The sequence below is a fragment of the Cebus imitator genome, unplaced genomic scaffold, assembly GCF_001604975.1.
Source record: "Cebus imitator isolate Cc_AM_T3 unplaced genomic scaffold, Cebus_imitator-1.0 Scaffold561, whole genome shotgun sequence".
Taxonomy (NCBI): Eukaryota; Metazoa; Chordata; class Mammalia; order Primates; family Cebidae; genus Cebus; species Cebus imitator.
Genome location: NW_016107876.1, coordinates 521,321 through 538,752, shown reverse-complemented (window position 1 = coordinate 538,752; position 17,432 = coordinate 521,321). Strand labels below are relative to the sequence as shown.

The 17,432-nt window shown below is 37.0% G+C and overlaps 1 protein-coding gene across 2 annotated transcripts in view; it reads right to left on the bottom strand.

The window, feature by feature from the left end:
* GPR174 (G protein-coupled receptor 174) overlaps positions 1-7,129 on the bottom strand; it is a 30,218-nt gene extending 23,089 nt beyond the window's left edge. For both annotated transcript variants that reach the window (XM_017515822.2, XM_017515823.2), the window contains exon 1: positions 6,226-7,129. The gene's annotated coding sequence lies outside the window, so the exon portion shown is untranslated. The remainder of the gene's footprint in view (positions 1-6,225) is intronic.
* Between the last annotated feature and the right edge of the window lie 10,303 nt (positions 7,130-17,432).

The window sequence follows — 17,432 nt, the reverse complement described above, 5'->3', positions numbered from 1 at the left end:
GTTTCCCAGGTATATATTTATCTCCATACTTGCTAAGTTATATATATTAAATATACCCATCTTTTTGTGTGTTGATCATACAAAAAGTGGTGTTGAAAAAACAGTTGTATATCATTGGGAAAGTTATGTAATTTCTTGAACATTAGTTTCTCAATCTGTAAAATGGAGAAAATAAATCTACATTTATTTATTGCTTAAATAAATAAATAATGTACATTTATTGTTGTCAAAATGATGTAAGGCATCTTGCCCCATCCTTAGTATATTTTAAGCATACAATTTAAAAATATGTATTATTTTTGATGATAGAACACTAAATATAAAAGAGCAAATGGTAGATAAGTTCGAAAAACCTGCTAAGTCTTAGATCCTGAGTAGCTGCTTAGATGTTTTATAGCTTTTTCTAGAGTTATTACTACAAATATACTTGATTTAGAATAGAATATAAGCTCCACAGGGAGATAATTAACATATCAAGATGGTCTGAATCTGATGTTGACCCTTAGTTCATGGTGTGACTTTGGACCTGCTTTGCAACTCATGTATGGAGCTGTGAGAAGGCTCTGAGAACTAAAAGTAAGTCCAAAATCCAAAATCATATTAGAAAACTATTATTTTTCCTTTGCCAAAGAAACTAGACTGAACTCCCAGTGATGTGGGAATAGAACAAAGCCAAAGGCTCAGTATTACCCATGAAGAAAATAAAATCAGTATGCTTATGAGTGAGACTGAGCAAACCAAACCTAATTTTCATTCTAAAATAAATTATTACAATCTAAAAATCATTTGTCACCCAAGAAAAGGTTATATGAAATTAAATCTTTATTTTGAAAACAAATTTTTACATATGAAACCAAATCAATTCTATCTTTTCAACTAATGTGCTGAAATTTTGCAGAAAAATATAAAGAACTGATCACCACTTCTTAGAAGTATTTCATGGTATTTTACTTAATATGACAAGTGGGTTAATGCATGTAAATGTTAAATAGGTTAAATTTAAAATTTTCAAAGCAACATCATACAGTCTTTAGAGGGGAATATATTAGGGTGATTTACTATCAATTTTCATTTCTATTGTGTGTCCAAAATTTTTCCAATGAGTATCCAAGTGCATCACTAAATGAAAATTACGGGTAGAAGACTGCATCTGGATGTATTGTATTCAAGTAGCCCACATGCAGAGGTTTCATAGCATTTAAGGAGGGGCCAGCATGATTAACCATCATGCCCATATTCTTCAGATATTGATTTAACCTGTTGTTTTACTCTGGCCATTCATGTTTGGCCCAAGTCCCAGTCAAGGAATAACTTATAACCTGGAGTGATTAACTTTAATATTTTTTCTCTATTGGACTACGTCACAGAGGTTTTCAAATGTAATTATTCCCAGAGGTCAGCTAGTTTTAAATTTTCTGAGTAATTTTTCCCCTGGGAGAGACACAGACACAAAGATAATATTTCATAATGTAAAATTCTTAAAACTGTAACTTAGAACTAAAGCAGTCATTAACAAATAATTATACATCAAATATAATCCAGGTTACAGTCTTCTGAAAAGCAGCCCTTTTCTCTCTGCAAATTGCAGAATGTACTCAGAGTGTTTGCTTAACCAAATTTCATGCCAAAAAAACTGAAGGAGGTTTAATCTATTCTCCATGGTCAAAAGAGCCTTTCAGCAAGATGTCAGAGACAAACTGGGTATCCCTAAATCCAATATATGATCACTTACTCAGAATAACTTGGGCCCCAAATCTGCCTTCCCTAAATAATCCAAATGGATTATTTAGACCAGCCACTTTACAGTCTAGTGTGCTTTATTCATAGTCTGCTTCAGCTAGGTAGAATTTTCTTTTTAACCCAAATAAGCTTTTAGAAATCATAGCATTTCAGAGAGAAAGGCATTACCGTACCAGATTCCTTGAAATGCACTGTGACTTTTTTGGATACAAAACTCTTTTCTACAGTCAGTAGTTCTTCCTCAGAGACACTAATGCTAGGCCAAATTACTGAACTTTCCTACTGAGTTAGTTACAGGAAGTATTGCAACATTAGCACTACCTAGTTTTAACCCTAACTTTTTTAGAAGAGAGAGCAATCAACAGGTACATTTATAAGTAGAAGGTGTAAAAATAAAGGGAAAAAAAGGTAAAAATAAAAACAGATCCCAATCAAAACTGGACCAAAGAATACAGAAGCAGAACGCTATTGCCATAAGGATGTGGGAGAACAAGTTAAAGCAATATGTCTTTAGAAAATTAAATGAGTAAGTCTTTCTGTATCAAAATTACTAGGGGCCAGGAAACTACGGATTAAAATAAAATGCAAATTTAAAAAAATAGACTCTGTAGGGTTTTTCTTCTCATAATATACTTTGCTGATAGTATTTAATTGTAAAAACATATCTGAGAAATAATAAATCAGTCTATATTCTACATGTTATTCATTTTTCAGCACACCATTTGGTCTGACACTTCAAATGGAGTACATACCAAAAATAACACACTTTTAGTTTTAAATAAGTAAATTATAAGTCATCAGTATTACCTAAAAAAGATTAAATAATTTGAACAGTAAATTATTTCATCACTGTTATCCTATGCTTATATTGTAAGAATCATTTTATCATACAGAAATATGTCATTGGGGTCAAGTTCAGGGGCTCATGCCTGTAGTCCCAGCACTTTGAGAGGCCAAGGTCAGGAGATTGCTTAAGGCCAGGAGTTCCAGACGAGCCTGGGCAACATGGAGAAACCCTGTCTCCACAAAAAAGTACAAAAATTAGCCTTGTATGGTGGTATGTGACTACAGTCCCAGCTCCTTGGGAGGCTGAGGTAGGAGAGTCATCTGAGCCCGAGGAGATCAAGTTTGCAGTGAACTATATTCATGCCCACTGCATTTCAGTCTAGGTAACAGGGTGAGGCCCTGTCTCAAAAAAAAGTCATCAATGTATAAAAAATATCTGGTAACATGTGATTAGCTTATAAGAAATACTTGAATCTGATCTGCCAAGTAAAGCTGAAAAAACATTTAGCTAAATAATAATAACAATGTTAAGGTCTTTCATGTGTTTCTAAGAATGTAGAGAAAACCTTATTTTCTTCTCTAAGTAGTGTGACATTTTGCAAAAGCTTTTTGAAGAAGCAAATATATGTCAGGGAGTAGGATAGGAGTTGATGGGTTTTTTGACTTGGTGACAGATATTTGCATTTATTTTAGGTTTCCAGTGACATAAAATTATGCTATCCAAGATGCAACTGAGTCTGAATTGGCAGGCCTGCCTCCCACAGTGGGCACAAGTCATGCTTCTTCATGACTGATCCCGGTAATGGTTCAAATTGTAGTTTCCTCACTAGATATAACTAAATTTAGTGAACTTCTTGACCCATAACCAAGTTTTCAGAGTCTATACAGACTTGATTTGGGCTAATATCTTGCATATCTGATTATTTGTTAGGAACTCTGTCTGCATCTTGTTCCCTAGCTGCTGTTAATGCAGTTGTTGCTGCAAAGAAAAGTGATGCCTCTGGAGCATACTCTTTGTTTACCTTCCAAAGACTATACCAGAAGAACCCACTTTAATTTTCAAATATCAGATAGCACTTAGTTATATGACAAACAGTAATAGTCAATCCACTAATTACTGTATCCTTTTCAGGATTCACATACTACCACTACTGTACATATTTATCTTCCTCACACTCTAACCTTAGTTGACCGGCTGCATAGGCCTGTTTCTTTCAGACAGAAACCATAAAATCTTGACTCCTTTCTCAAATCTGGAATCTTCTAGACCTCAGGACCTACTAAATACTCTCTCTTGTCTAATAAATTGGCCATAATGTTGCTCTGACATTCAATACAGCACATAAGCATCCAATATATGTCCTGGTCTGTGTTAATCTTGTATTACAGCATGTAGTAACAATTTGCATTTTTTTTTATTAGCACAGTGGAAAAAACTCTTTCCTATTCTTGGAAGGAAACAGTGGTAAAGCCCAGAAACTCAAGGCCTGTTACAATATTAGGGCCCTTAGGAGAAGCCTGAAGTATGCCCTGGTATTGAGAGATTCTTGAATGCTCTCAACATGAAATCTTTTAGTGTTTTCCAATGAATAATGCATGCCTTTTAATCCACAAATCTTGATAGTCAGCAAGGAGAAATGAACAGAGCACTGGACAAGGTATGGAAAAGCCTGGATTCTACCTTTGTCTCTGTCACACACAGAGGTACTTGACCCAGTCACTTCACCTCTGTGAGTCTCAATTTTTCCAACTGCACAATGTATGCTATGAATCTACTTTATTCCCCAAAGTATAAAAATCTCAGCTGTTTGCCATTGCTCTGAAGTGACAAGAGTTGAATCTGTTTCTGATAATTTCTTATTCTCAGACTTGGGATCCAGAGACTGATTCTTCAGACCTATGGCATAGAAAGAAGACTTTAGGGGGATCAATGTCAAGGGCAGTGGAAGGGGGACTTTCTGTGCTCCCCTTTTATCAGGATTGGATAGAGATCAGGAAAAGGAGTTTACTTCCCTTTCTAGTTCTGTGTAGCTGATTGGTGCCAAAAGTATCTATGGGTAGAATGCAGAAGATATGCTTTTTTGTCCTCTTCATTTCAGTTACCTAGCACAAAGGGGGATCATGAAGTGCATTCATTCCTAGGGCTCCCCAGGTGAAATTCAGTGAGATGTTAGGATCAATTTATTACCCACTTTGTGTTTATTAATCTTTATAGTATTCAGCATCATATTAAACTGGCCCCAACAAAATAGATACACTAGGTGGTTCCTGTCTCATAAAAATATTATCACAAGCATATAGCAAAGCAGAGCAGTACATGTATTCACAAGTGCAAAGCACATGATCTGTAACTAAAAGTATACCCTCCTTGGATACAAACTTCTTGGCATATCCAAATGTTTGCCAGTGTGACTGGTATAATCTTACCCTGGGTGGAATAACTTTAATCCTCTCTATAAGTTCAATGTTTTTTTTGTTTTTATGCCTGATATGTACAGAAGCTAAAAGAAAAATAAAATACTTCTTGCTGAATGACCCCAAGCTCTCTAAAGCATATAGTTCTGCTTATTGAATAAAACTATAACTTTTTCTTTTATGGAAAATTTAGAGCAGTATAAAATAAAGTCCATATACATTACTGATGACAGTAGAGGAAGAAGCAGGAAAGTTATTTGAGATTTAATATTGGGTCATTTTGTACCACATCCCTCCTCATTTCCAACTCTCTGTCAAGCAGGAATTCATGACTTTGTTTCTTTTATTCTTTGAATGCAGCTCCTAGCAGTTACACATGATTGATAGTGTCATTATATGGTTTAAAGCCAAAAGGCACCATCCTAAACATTTTCTCTTGGAGCACAAAAAAGAAACAACAGGCAAACAAGGAAATAATTGCACTTACATTTTGTCAAAATAAGTCAATTTTGAGTATCAAGAAATGCAAATTAAATTTAAAATCATTTTAACCATTGTCGATTTTTTAATGTGCTGATTACTTACTATCATAGATAGAGCTTATCTATGAAAAACAGACCAACTATGCCTGTTATGTTTCTTATTTTCCCTTTCTTTCATTATAAACAAGTTTTCCTAAACGTGTTTAAAAACAGAATGTTTATATCTATCATTAATTGCAACAATTAACTTTTACAGTGAAAATAAGTAACTTACATAATCTTATAGGAACATGTATATATGTTAGCTAAGGTCCTGAAATACTATAGCTCTCATTTTTTAAATAATAGATCATTTTGAAAAGGACACAAAGTTAACCAGTTTAATTATGCAGAAGATAAAAATAGCACTCCCAAAGTGTAATAGCAACAAGTAGATAAAAATTATCTTGCATCTTCATGTAAGCAACTCTACTTAATACAAAACAGGTTAAATTACAAATGTTCATAGGAATGTTTTACTCAATATCAATTGAGCTAATCACATTACTAAAAATCTCTCCATGGCAAACTTATATTTTCTCAAGTTTAAAGTTGCCTCCCTCCTCTGGCAGCCCACCACACAATTATTTTTGTTTGTGCAAATACCAAAAAAAATAACATTTAAGGATGGTCCAAGTTCATTATATCCATAAATGTCCTTAGACTTGACAAGTTGTACAGATCTTGCATGAAGAGTCCAATTTTAGATATTAAGGGAAAAACGCAGATGAGAGCTAATGATGCATAAATAATTAGAACCTACCGTTTCAGTTTCTTTCTGTTTTCTTCAGAGATCTCCAAAGAATTCATGTGACGGCCACTCCAACAAGGATGCTGCTGATCTGTGCATCAATTTAGGCTCCCTGTTCTGAAAATGACCAATCCAATTCTCCTTCACTAGCAAAAGAATAAAAAAAAAGAAGGTGGAAGAAAAAGAGAAAGAAAAAGAAGAGAGGAAAGGAGAGGAAAAGAGAGGAAAGGAAAGGAAAGGAATGAAAGAAAGGAAAGGAAAGGAAAGGAAAGGAGAAAGGAAAGGAAAGGAAGGGAGGCAGGAGAGATGGAGGGAAGGAAGAAAATAAATAAAAGTAAAAATAATACAAAATAAAAGAAAGCCAAAAGGAAAATTATGAAAGTAAAAGGAAAAAAAAATTATCAGGAATATCTAACCGCTACCATGTTGAAAAACATAGTAGTAAGATGTCAGAGTGAATTATGCAAGCCACTCTCTATTTACACTGAACCTTTCCGTTATCCAGGGGGCAGCCAGCGTGCTCTTTTGCTTTCATTCTCTCCACCCCCCGCCCACCCCTGTTAATGATGCAGGGCTACACTACAGGCTGTATGTAGAGCCTGCAAAGCTTCACACTTAGGAAAATAAATTTTCCTTTCTATTTCTAGGGCCACAGTGCATTGTCTTCTGTGGTTGCACTCAGCTTTGAGTTCATGATAACACACAGCCTATTTGTCTATGGAGTCCTTCGCTGAAGCTGGGATCCCTCGAGTTGCTTCCATAGATAGTGGACCACTGCAACCTTAAGGCGATCCTTTCTCACAGCCTCTCAATGTGTTCAGTTACCAAAGTGAACATTCTCAAGAATGTTCCCTAGAAAGCTCCCAGTAGGTGAGGTCAAGGTGAGCATGATCTTTGCCTTGAGCATTCTTGAATACACAAACCTCTAAAATTCTGACATTGAATTAAATACACCACTCCTTAAGAGGAATTTGGAGCTACAATCCACTTTCCACTTCCGGTCTACCCATTTCCCATTGGCCTCAAGGTCCCTATTACCAAGAAGTGCAGGTAAAGCCCCCGTTTCCTCTCAAGTGGTTAGGCAGGATCCGATGAAAAGAAGTTGGTTTTCTGTAGCCCAGACCCCACTGCCACAGGCTCTTGAAGATTGTGTTCCAAGAAGCCCCAGAGTTATAGACCCTTGAGACCACTGCCACACTGTATTAGGCACCTAATGTCCCCCTCCCCCACTCTCCCAAAGGTAGATGAACAGGAAGCAGCTGGAGGTAATACCCATGACTTGGGTAATACCTCTAGATCAAAGTAAAGGGACTTTTCACATAGGCCATGGAAGAAAAAAATATATTATTGCAGGTTCAGCCTCGTGCCAAGACATACCTGTGTAGTATGTTATAGGGAATACCTGGAGGGCTCTTTACCTCAAAATATTGCCTCCACTATGCCTGAAACGCAAGTCCTGTAGGGGCAAGAATTCCTTTCTTTCTGAAGTCTTGATTTGAAAATTCTCATTCTCCTAGAAATATACTTATTTGAAAACCTTGGTGTGAATGAGTTTAGAACTGTAAAAGTAGGAATACATGTTGAGAACAGAATATAAAGGAAAATTGAAGAGATCCAAGGATAGGAAAACTGAACTGCTAAAAGCAAAATAACGATTTTGTCATAAGCTAGCTTTAGTGAGAATCGCCTTGAGCAACTGGAGAAAAATATAAGAGAGAAAAGAGGTTTTGGTGTTTTTGTTTTGTTTTTAAAGACAAATTCTTGCTCTGTCATTCAGGCTGGAGTGCAATGGCCCAATCTTGTCTCACCGCAACCTCTGCCTCCTGGGCTCAAGCAATTCTCATGCCTCAGCCATCTGAGTAGCTTGGGGTTACAGACATACGTCATCACATCCAGCTAATTTTTGTATTTTTAGTAGAGATGGGTTTTTACCATGTTGACCAGGCTGGTATTGAACTCCTGGCCTCAAGTGATCCACCCGCCTTAGCCTCCCAAAGGGCTGAGATTATGAGCATGAGCCACTGAGCCCAACCAAAGAGTAAACTAACCTAAATGTGTATTAGACCAGACATATTGACAACAGACAGAAATATATTGCACTGGCATTTTCTTTTGATTCTGTGTTTTGGGGTCTGGCAGATGATGTGGATAATATTATGCTTCTTTGTTTAGAGAAATATTTTTTCTTCTTGCTTGAGTGTGTCTAGAGTTCATTGTGATGCTCTCTTTCCTCACACAGTCTCAGCTTCATTCAGCAAACATATACTGAATAACTCCTAATGGTAGAGCAGTGGATTAAATGCAACTGAGGAGGTAAGAATAAAGGGCAGAGTGGCAGAGGCCTGATGGCAAAGGAAAGGATGCCATGTCCCAGCAACTCTTTAAAATCCAATTAAACAGATAAGACATATATATATGGCAATAATATATATAATGCAAATATATATAATGAAATTGCCCCAAATATAAGGCAACATGAATGTAATAAGGGCCCAAGAATGTCATATCTAGTGCTGTAAGGTTTCAAAGAAGGCAAGGATCTCAGAGAGCTAGAGTAATGGATACAATACTATTATAGACGTCAGGCAAGTCTTCCAGGAGGCAAAGGGTTTGGGTTGGGCCTATTAAGAACCACAAGATTTTAGTAAGTAAAGAATAGAAATATTACTTGGATTTCTGAAAACCCATAGCTCTTGCCACTTTTTACTGGCTCACTTTCCACCTACCTGCTTCCACCAAATAAGCTTTGGATGTAGGCATGTCTTTCTCCTTTTGTAGAACAAACATCTTTGGAATTTTCAGCTAGAAAATTCCAAAGATGTTTGTTCTAGATGTTTGACTAGAACCAAAGAAAACAATCCTATAGGAACTTCTGAACTTTCACTCCCAATTGGTCCAATAATAGCATATCAGAGCTGAAGGGGATATGAGTGATGGTATAGTCTAAGCTCTCATGTTAAAGATGAAGAAAGTAAGAAAGAAGGAATCTGGTTTAAGTCTCACAGTTAACTAATGATAAAGTTTGGATCTGAAACATGGTTTTTTGACTCTTAAGACAATGTTTTTACCAAAATAATTTCCGTCTGGCCAATGTCTCATGGCACCTATTAAATAGGTGATTTATTTGTAGTTACATTATCTGTAGCAAGGGTTTCTCTTGTTTAGTTACAGAGGCGAGGTCAAATATTAAATGGACTCAAAACTACACTTCATGGCTCTGCCTATATATACATACATATATATATATGATCTAGAAAAAGAAAAAAGAAAAAGGTCAAGCCTTCTTAAATTAAGAATAGAGACCCAGATCATGCTTTTATTCTTTCCCTTAGAGCAACTCTGAAATATAAAATATATTAAAGTGGAAGCAAAGTAAAAGTTTTAGCTCTTAATATAGATTTGAGGAGATAATTTCCTTTATAATGAATGTTTCATTATTATTTAATGTTTACCTTGTGACTCTAAAATTACTAGGTCTCAGGTTGGCTTCTTTGTCATACTGTAAATAAAAGATTACATGGAACAGTATAGATTATGATTAATGTAGTTTTTCTAAATGTATTCATACCATCAGGCCTATGGTTTTAAATACAAGGAATCCTCACATTCCAATGATTTTTAATATTTTTAATAGTTATGATTTAATCGTGACTAAAATTTGTTTAGTATTCTATAATATGTAAAGTGCTTTATGTCTGGCCATGCACTTGCACGGAATTAACTCATCAACATCAATAAAATATAAAGTGCTAAAATTAGAAGATTAAAAGACATTTTCAAACTCAGTTATTCAAATTATTTTGGGGTGGGAGTTATGAGTTAGAGTATTAATATTATTAATTCCTTGTTTAAGTAAAATATTTTTTGTGGATGCCAAAGGTATTTGATGGCCTGACAGTTGGCAATGTGCCAGGCTTTGTGTTTTATATGAATGGTTTTACAATCATTATTTTATTTATTCATCAAAACAACTCTATATTTTAGGTATACTGTTGATCTCATTGTATAGTCAAAAAAACAGGCTCAGAGATATTAAGTAATTTTCCCCAAGTTACACTGCTTTGATAGACAATAAAATGCTCAGTATGGATTTGGTGTTTTGAAATTAAGGTGTTTTCAAGCCAAAGAATGTTACTGCCAATTCTCAGGTTATAATGGTACCTTCGGTAAAGTATAATACTGCAACTGAATTTTATTAATCATTATTTTTTTAAATCAGAAAATAAAAGAACTTATTAATATAAATTCAGGGAATACACAGCACTAATGGAAAAATCCCCAGTCTTGGGGTGATGGTGTTATGGCAACATTAGGGAGATCCTGTATTTCTCAGTACCACAATTTCAAGCAGTTATAGGGTCGACCACTTGCTAAACTCCTTCCTACCTTGCCAGAGTTTTCTGTTCTATCTGCTACCAGTATGTTTTGTTTGTCCTCGGGGGATAGTCTCTGAACTGATTATGGAAAATGGTGGGAAATAGAATTCATTTTGCAGAAATATACTGAGTCTAGGAACAAAGTGAAGGGGAATGGGTGGAAAGTTGTTTCTATACAAGATCAATCCTCCAGTGTCAAATGCAAAATGCCACTTTACTCAAGATCATGATTCTTTGCAAAACCAATGTAGTAAATTTTAACTTGTTAATTGAATTTCTATTCTTTAGGCATAAGATAAAGAAAGAAATAAATGGTTCAAAATGTAGTGCCCAAAATAAAACTTAATGATGTGACTGTATGTTAGGGCAAGTTTGCAGCCTGAAAGGAACCTAATTTGTTATTGGAAAAATGTCCAGAATACATTGTACTAAAAATTATAGTTTGGATGTGAATAAACACTGGATTTTCCAATCAAACGTAGTACTCAGGGAAATCGAGCAAAGGAGTGTTGTTTGGATTTACATACTAAGACAAGAATCCAAACCAGGAGTGGTTTTATTTTTATTGATTTTTTTAAGTTCTTACAATTAGCAACAAGCAGAACTTGGTGACAGGAGATTCAGCTAGGGCCCACAAAAGTCACTTTATATAGCCTGCATTCATGTATGCACATGTGGGCAAAGCCCTATAGAGAAAGAAACACTCTTATGAATAGACAGAGCGGAAGGTCACCTATCACACACAATAAAATATTCATTGAACGTATTATAATGCACAAAAACCCACTCACATACCTGCCACTGGTTTGAAAAACTAATATTTCAAGGGTGTTCTTATTGGCTATTCCCCCTCTGTGCCCTTTTTGCAGAAGCAAACTCTATTGGGAAGGGTAAATGCGTAGCCTCAAATTCCTTATTAGGGTTTTATTTTACTAGGAATTAGTGTAATCTTATCAGGTAAATCTACTCTCAGTAGAGACCCTGTCAATTTCAGTACAATTAACAAGAAAGGAATACTAAAGATAAATGAGAAGAATATGGGGAAGTATTTACCACACAACTTTGCCTTAAGCCAAACCTGCTGGCCACATTAGAGACTTGTGGAATATTGGAAGTAAAAGGGTTCTTAGACATCTTACTGGGCATAGGTTTTTCTCTGGTGAGTCTTGCATAGAATTCAGATGGTCCTTGAATCCCTGAAAGCATTTATGAAATCTGTTCGCACTCTTATGTGCATTTTTCTTAAGAGAAAGTTCATAGTTTTAATCAGATTCTTAAAGGAGTCTGGGACCAAAAACATGCTAAGAATCACTGGACTAATGAACATTGCTACGTCAGACACTCTGCTATCAGGAAGTGCAACCTGGCAGGAAGGGCCCAGCATAAGGGTTTTCAGATAGTAATCCCCCAAATGGTTACAAACCACTTATCTGTCCAACTTCCTCATTTTATAGGTGATGAAATCGAAGCCCAGAGGGTTACAAACCTTGCCCAAATATGGTATAATCAGAGTTAGTTCAGTGTTAATTATTTTGAGAGATGATCTCTCATATGTACATCTTTCTATTTTCCTTGATATTTCTTCTCAGTCACTGTAGGTGCTAAAGTGAGTAATACTTGTTTTGGATACAGGCTTATGCTGGTACTTTCAGATCTGAGTAAAGGCAGGAGAGAAAGGGCGATAAAAAAAGGAAAGAAAATATTGACTACTTGGGTTGTATCCACGATATTTAATGTAATTTTAAAGCATAGGTTTTTTTTTTAAGCTTAAAAAAATCAAATTGTACAAACATGTTTGAGTGTGTGTGTGCATGTGTGTGTGAGAGAGAAATTTTGTGTATGTATTTTATTTAAACAGATTCTATTGCTATGATAACCTTCTTAATAGTCCATGACCTCAAAAAAGTCAGAAATTATTGGCCTTATTTTAAGATAACTAAGGCCCAGAGAGAAGAGACCTGTTTGTGTTTCTATAGCTTGGAAGCGGAAAAGCCAAGACTAGAACCCAATCTCTCAAATTTGCTTTGTTGCTATTTATGTTGTGCCAAACAGTCTCTTTCTTCACGACCATATCTCCCTAAATAATATACATTTTGGCCTTTCCTCTGATCAGATGTCCTCAAGACTACAAACACCATAGACAAAATGCAGAAAGGAGTTTTTAAATAATTAAGGAATATTTAAAAAGGGGCTTATTTTAAAATCCCTTTCTAAATTAGCTGGATGTGGTGGTGTGCTCTTGTAATATCAGCTACTCAGGAGGCTGAGGCTAGAGAATTTCTTGAACTTGAGAGGCAGAGGTTGCAGTGAGCTGAGAATGCACCATTGCACTCCAGCCTGGGTGACTGAACGAGACTCCATCTCAAAAAAAAAATAATAATAATGGCAGATCAAAGATGGCCAAATAGGAAAAGCTCTGAAGTGCAGTTCCCAGTGGGAACAGTGCAGAGGATGAGTGATCACTGCATTTCCAAATGAGTTTTTACTGCCCACAGACCAGGAGATTTCCTGGCAGAAAAGTGCCATGAGTTTCCAGCATGGCTGTTTCAGCTGGCACTGTAGGTTTACACAGAAAAACCCACACAAACCTGGGCAGTCGTTTCAACTGGCACCTGGAATGCCTGGGAGACAGAGCCGCCCGTTCAATGAAACAGAGAGGGCTGAAACAGGGAGCCAGGTGATCTGGTACGGTGGATCCCAACCAGCAATCTGAAATGCTCTGGACTGAGAGTTTCACAGCAAGTGCAGCTGGACCCAGGACAGTCAAGCTTGGTGGGGGAAAGGGTGTCCACCATTACTGAGGCAGTCCATTACTACTGAGGCAGTCTGTCATTACCGAGGAAGTCCGCCATGACTAAGGCAGTCTGCCATTACTCAGGCAGTCCGCCATTACAGAAGCAGTCTGGAAATGGCAATGTGATGGAGCTGAAAAACACAGCACGAAAGCAGAAGAAAGAATATCAGAGGTTGAAGATCAACTCAATGAAATAAAATGAGAAGGCAAGATTAGAGAAAAAAAGAGTGAAAAAAATTAACAAAGCCTCCAAGAAATATGGGATTATGGGAAAAGACTTAACCTACGTTTGATAGGTGTAACCTGAATGTGATGGAAAGAATGAATCCAAGCTGGAAAACACTCTTTAGGATATCCAGGAGAATTACCCCAACCTAGCAAGGCAGGCCAACATACAAGTCCAGGAAATACAGAGAACACCACAAGACATTCCTCAACAAGAGCAACCCCAAAGCACATTGTAAGGCTGGCTGCCTCGCAGAGGGTTAAATGGACACATCCATCTCTCTCCACGCCTGATAACTGCGTCATCACCCAAGCTCATTATCTGGCCTTGCCTCGTGGCTTCCCTGTACCCGCCGCCGCATACCAGACCCAAGCCCACATTCAGCACTAAATTATTCATCCAACCCCACCCCGCTGCTGAAAAACCCTGCAGAAAAATTTTTAAAGAAGCCCCATCAGACCCTGCCCGGTAGCAGTCTGTTCTGTATGCCTCCGGAAGGCCCACTTACCCAAGGTCCCGCCCGCTTACCCATGGCAACTAGCTCCAGGTATTTCCTGCTTCTTAATAGCCAATAAGATTGCCTTCACTTTATTTCCCCAACAGCCAATCACGGCCCTCTTACCCAAAGTCCCACCCACTTACCAACGGCAACTGGTTCCAGGTATTTCCTGCTTCCTGACAGCCAATAAAATTGCCTTCACTTTGTTTCCCCAATAGCCAATCAATCGCTTTCCCTCCCCACAAAACCCCATGACCTGAACAGCCAGACGTGATTTCTTTGGCCCCTCCCTGGACCACAAAACCTCGCCCGGGAGCTGAATAAATTAGCTTCTCATTTTCTTATACTTGCCTCAGTTTCCTCATTTTACCTCGGCAATAAACCTTACACAGATAATGGTCAGATTCACCAGGGTTGAAATGAGGAAAATATGCTAAGGGAAGCCAAAGAGAAAGGTCAAATTATCCCCAAAGAGAAACCCATCAGAATCACAGTGGATCTCTCCTCAGAAACCCTACAAGCCAGAAGAGGTGGGGGACAAAATTCAACATCCTTAAAGAAAAGAATTTTCAACCTAGAATTTTGTATCCAGCCAAACTAAGCTTCATAAGCGAAGGAGAAATAGAATCCTTTATGGACAAGCAACTGCTGAGAGATTTCGTCACCACTAGGACTGCCTTACAAGAGTTCCTGAAAGAAGCACTAAACATGGAAAGGAACAACCAGTACCAGCCACTCCAAAAACATACCAAATGGTAAAGACCATCAACATAATGAAGAAGCTACATCAACTAATGGGTAAAACAACCAGCTAACATTAAAATGGCAGGATTGAATTCAAACATAATAATATTAACCTTAAAAATAAATGAGCTAAATGCCCCAATCAAAAGACACAGCCTGGCAAATTGGTTAAAAAGTCATGACCCATCAGTGTGCTATATTAAAGAAACCCATGTCACATGCAAGGACAAACATAGGCTCCAAATAAAAGGAGGGAGGAAGATTTACAAGCATACGGAGAGCAAAAAAAGCAGGAGTTGCAATCCTAGTCTCTGACAAAATGTACTTTAAACCAACAAAGATCAAAAGAGGCAAAGAAGGGCATTACATAACGGTAAAGGGATCAATGCAACAAGAAGAGCTAATGATCCTAAATATATATACACCCAATACAGGAGCACCCAGATACATGAAGCAAGTTCTTAACAACCTACAAAGAGACTTAGACTCCCAAACAATAATATTGGGAGACTTTAACACTCCACTGTCAATATTAGACAGATCAATGAGACAGAAAATTAACAAGGATATCCAGGAAGTGAACTCATATCTGGACCAAGCAGATCTAAGAGACATCTACAAAACTCTTTACCCCAAATCCACAGATTATTCATTCTTCTCAGCACCACATCGCACCTACTCTAAAATTGGCCACTTAATTGGAAGTAAATGACTCCTCAGCAAATGTAAAAGAATAGAAATCATAACAAACACTCTCTCAGAACACAGTGCAATCAAATTAGAACTCAGGATTAAAAAACTAACTCAGAACTACATAACTTTATGGAAACTGAACAACTGGCTCCTGAAAGTCAACTGGATAAACAACGAAATGAAGGCAGAAATAAAGATGTTCTTCGAAACCAATGAGAATAAAGACACACAACGTACCAGAATCTCTGGGACACATTTAAAGCACTGTCCAGATGGAAATTTATAGCAATAAATGGACACATGAGAAGTGAGGACAGATCTAAAATTGATGCCCTATCATCAAAATTGAAAGAGCTAGAGGAGCAAGATATAAACAACTCAAAAGCTAGCAGAAGACAAGAAATAACTAAGATCAGAGCAAACTGAAGGACATAGAGACACAAAAAAACCCTTCAAAAAGTCAATAAATCCAGGAGCTGGTTTTTTGAAAAGATCAACAAAATAGACAGACCACTAGCCAGATTAATAAAAAAGAAAATAGACAAGAATGAAATAGATGCAATAAAAAACTATAAAGGAGATATCACCACTGATTCCACAGAAATACAAACTATCATCAGAGATTACTACAAACAATACTATGCATATAAACCAGTAAACCTGGAAGAAATGGATAAATTCCTGGACACTTGCACCCTCCCAAGCCTAAACCAGGAATAAGTTGAAACTTGAATAGACCAATAACAAGGGCCGAAGTTGAGGCAGAAATTAACAGTCTACCAACCAATGAAGCCCAGGTCCAGACGGGTTCCAAGCAGAATTCTACCAGACATACAAACAAGAGCTGGTACCACTCCTTCTGAAACTATTCAAAACAATACAAAAAGAGGAAATCCTTTCCAAATCATTTTACGAGACCAAAATCATCCTGATACCAAAACCTGGCAGAGACTCAATGAAAAAGAAAACTTCAGGCCAATATCCATGACGAACATAGACACAAAAATCTTCAATAAAATACTGGTAAACTGATTGCAGCATATCAAAAAGTATCCATCACGGTCAAGTAGGCTTCATCCTGGGGATGCAAGGCTCGTTCAACATGCAAGTCTATAAATGAAATCCACCACATAAAGAGAACTAAATACAAAAACCACATGATTATCTCAATAGATAAAGAGAAGGCCTTTTCAAAATTTAACAGACCTTTATTCCAAAACTCTCAATAAACTAGGTATGAATGAAACATATCTCAAAACTATAAAAGCTATTTATGACAAACCCACAGCCAATATCATACTGAATGGGCTAAAAGTGGAAGCATTCCCTTTGAAATCTAGCACTAGACAAGGATGCCTTCTCTCACCATTCCTATTCTATGTAGTATTGGAAGTTTTAGCCAGAGCAATCAAGCAAGAAAAAAGAAACAAAATGTATTCAATTAGGAAAGGAGGAAGTTAAATTGCCTCTATTTGCAGATGACATTGTTGTATATTTAGAAGAACCCATCATCTCAGCCCCAAAGCTCCTAAAGCTGATAAGCAACTTCAGCAAAGTCTCGGGATACAAAATCAATATGCAGAAATCACAATCATTCCTATATACCAATAACAGACTAACAGAGAGCCAAATCAAGAGTGAACTGCCATTCACAATTGCTGCAAAGAGAATAAAATACCTAGGAATACAACTTACAAAGGATGTAGAGGACCTCTTCAAGAAGAACTACAAACCACTGCTCAACGAAATAAGAGAGGACACAAACAGATGGAGAAACATTCCATGCTCATGCTTAGGAAGAATCAATATCCTGAAAATGGCCATACTGCCCAAAGCAATTTATAGATTCAATGCTATCCCCATCAAGCTACCAATGACTCTCTTCAC